Here is a 3,853-nt window from a genome sequence, read left to right as displayed (position 1 = left end):
AATGTTTTGGTTGATACAGGCAGTGCAGCTGATATCATATTTGCTAAGGCCTTCAGAAAGATGCAAGAGCCCGAAGATAAAATTCTTGATGCCACACATCCCCTCTGCGGCTTCGGAGGAAGGCAAATTGTAGCACTTGGCAAAATCTCAATGTCAGTGGCCTTCGGATTCATCAACAACACAAGGACTGAGCAAGTTATGTTTGATATTGTTGACATGGAGTACCCTTACAATGCAATCATTGGTCGTGGCACTCTTAATGCCTTCGAAGCAATTCTGCATCCAGCTTATCTTTGCATGAAGATACCTTCGGACCAAGGGCCCATTGCTATTCATGGAAGTCAAGAAGCTGCCAGAAGGGCCGAAGGGAATTGGACAGACTCAAAAGCAATCCATAATATAGATGGAACTGAAGCTTGTGAGCAATACAAGTTCAGAAGGGAAAAAGCTGCTTCGGCTGACCAGCCGAAACCCATGCTCTTATGTGAGGATATAGCAGAGCAGAAGGTGCTATTGGGATCTCAATTGTCCGAAGAGCAGGAGAAAACCTTGATAAGGTTTTTGTTCAACAATAAAGATGTTTTTGCTTGGTCAGCTAATGATCTTTGCCGAGTTAACAAGGATGTTATTGAGCACTCGCTCAACGTGGATCCATCCTTCAGACCCAGGAAACAGAGGCTTCGGAAGATGTCTGATGACAAGGCCGAAGGGGCTCGGAATGAAGTGAAACGACTCCTCAGTGCCGGAGTTATTAGAGAGGTAAAATACCCAGAATGGTTGGCTAACACTGTTATGGTGAAGAAGGCCAATGGTAAATGGAGAATGTGCATCGATTTTACTGATCTCAATAAGGCCTGTCCAAAGGATGAGTTCCCATTGCCAAGGATAGATTCTCTAGTCGATGCAGCAGCTTCATCAGAACTTATGAGTTTGCTGGATTGCTATTCGGGCTATCATTAAATCTGGATGAAGAAGGAGGATGAACCAAAAACCAGCTTCATAACCCCTAGTGGGACATACTGTTACCTTCGGATGCCTGAAGGGCTTAAGAATGCTGGAGGAAGCTTCAGCAGAATGACAGCAAAGGTTCTCCATTCTCAGATAGGCAGGAATGTACTAACTTATGTTGATGATATCATTGTAAAGAGCACGAAGCAGGATAACCACATTGCTGATTTACAAAAGACCTTTGCTAATTTTAGACAGGCTGGTCTAAAGCTGAATCCAGAAAAATGTGTCTTCGGAGTAAAGAAGGGGAAATTTCTTGGTTGCTTAGTTTCAACAAAGGGAATTGAGGCCAACCCAAGTAAAATCGAAGCTATACTTCGAATGGAGCCACCAAGTACAAAAAAAGGGGCTCAAAGATTGACAGGAAGGCTGGCATCTCTCAATAGATTTATATCCAAATCTGTAGAAAGAAACTTACCATTCTTCGAAGTACTGAAGTCAGCCGAAGTATTTCAATGGGGACCAATCCAGCAGAAGGCCTTTGAAGAATTGAAACAGTATTTGATAGATTTGACAACACTAACTCCACCTACGCCAGGGGCTCCTTTGTTATTATATGTGGCAGCTTCGCACTCAGCGGTAAGTGCAGCACTTGTTCAGGAGAAGCTTGAAGGCCAAGTTAAGAGGCAGGCACCAATATATTTTGTTTCCGAAGTTCTTAGTTTGTCAAAGAAAAATTATACAGAGCTGGAGAAGGTACTGTATGCTGTCTTGATGGCCTCCAGGAAGCTTCGGCACTATTTTCAAGCTTACAACATAATTGTTCCTTCTTCACAACCTCTGAAGGACATTATGAGGAACCGAGAAGCTACTGGAAGGATTGGAAAATGGGCTGCAGAGCTCAATGAATTTTGTATTGAATATGTTCATAGATCTTCGATTCAGTCCCAGGCTTTAGCAGACTTCATTGCTGACTGGACGCCAGGGGCTCAGGAGGAAGAAACAAATAAAGACGCCGAAGCATGGACAGTGTTTTGCGATGGGTCTTGGGGAACCTTCGAAGCAGGAGCGGCTGCTGTGTTGGTTTCACCTTCCAAAGTTAAAACTTGTTATGCGGCAAAACTTGATTTTAGTTGCACAAATAACATCGCCGAGTATGAAGCTCTGCTTTTGGGTCTTCGGAAATTAAAGGCAATGGGAATCAGAAGGGCCATCCTTAAAACTGATTCCCAAGTTATTTCTGGTCATATTGATAAAAGTTACAAAGCAAGAGACCCGAAGCTTGAAAAGTATCTAGATACAGTCCGAAGGATTGAGGCTTCCTTCGAAGGTTTCTCTGTCAAAAATATTCCTCGTGGAGAAAATGAATACGCTGATCTATTGGCTAAGTCAGCAGCCCAGGGGCTGCCTATACCTTCAGAAGTATTTTTTGAAACAATAAAAGCACCTTCGGTCGAGTTTCTTGAAAGAGCAATCCTTAACATATCTCCTGTTTATAGTGAAGATTGGAGAACTGAGATCATCTCTTTCCTTCAGGGTAATTTTCTTTCAGACGACGAAACTTATAACAGGAGAATAGAAGCAAGAGCTCGACCATATGTTATAATAGAAGGGGAGTTATACAAGCGCGGGGTCTGTTCCCCATTACTCAAGTGCTTATCCAGATCCGAAGGTATAGAGTTAATGAAGGACATACATGCAGGTCTGTGTGGATCTCACATTGGATCTAGGCCCTTGCTTGGGAAAGTTTTTCGCCAAGGATTTTATTGGCCAAAGGCAGCTTCGGATGTAGCGGATTTAGTTCAAAAGTGCGAAGGTTGTCATAAATGTGCAAGAGATCAAAAACAACCTTCGTCTTTAACTCAATTAATACAACCCACTTGGCCATTGCAAAGATGGGGTCTGGATTTGCTAGGTCCATTACCACCAGCACAGGGGAACTTAAGATATGTGGTGGTGGCAGTGGAATATTTTTCCAAATGGATTGAGGCGAAGCCCTTAGCCACAATAATTTCATTTACTGTTCAAAAGTTTTTCTGGCAGAACATTGTTTGTCGCTTCGGAGTGCCGAAGGCTATCACTGTGGACAATGGGACACAGTTTGATTCTGAAGCCTTCAGAGAATTTTGTAGTCAAATCGGTACGAAGATCCATTTTGCATCAGTCCGACACCCAGAATCAAATGGACTTGTTTAAAGAGCCAATGGGATCATAATGACAAGAATAATGAAGTCAATCTTCAATCAGCCAAGGGGAAAATGGCCAGACGAGTTAATCAAAGTGGTGTGGAGTCATAACACAACCATCTCGAGATCAACAGGCTTTACACCCTTTAAACTATTGTTTGGTGACGAAGCAATAACCCTAGAAGAGGCTAAAACAGGATCAATAAGGACAGTAGCTTCGACAGAAGGTGAACACGAAGCTGATTGCTCCATATAAAAAGATGCTATTGAAGGGATCAGACTCCAAGCTGTGGAAAACATCAATAAGTATCAAGCTGAAACAATAAAATGGCGAGATAGAAAGGTCAAGTTGAAGAACATTGAACCAGGGCACCTGGTACTTCAAAGAGTAGCTAACCCTGAAACAATAGGCAAATTACAGCTGAAGTGGGAAGGCCCCTTTTTGGTAGTATCTTCATCAAGACCTGGTTCCTACAGGTTGAAGGATTTGGACGGCAATGACATTCCCAGATCGTGGAATGCGGATGAGCTTCAGAGATATTATGTTTAGTTTGATGTAATTTTTTATATTCTTTTTCGTGGCACCCTTTTCCTTTCCAAAGGGGGAGAAAGGTTTTTAATGGGGCCACAACATGTAATTTTTCTTTTCCTTATTTCAATTCTATAAGACTGATATCCCCCAAAAATGTAAATGTAAAAGCTGAGAACGCACCCTCGAG

This window comes from Zea mays, chromosome 10, assembly GCF_902167145.1.
Source record: "Zea mays cultivar B73 chromosome 10, Zm-B73-REFERENCE-NAM-5.0, whole genome shotgun sequence".
NCBI lineage: Eukaryota > Viridiplantae > Streptophyta > Magnoliopsida > Poales > Poaceae > Zea > Zea mays.
The sequence above is the reverse complement of the archived record's forward strand: the minus strand, read 5'-3'. Positions refer to the sequence as shown.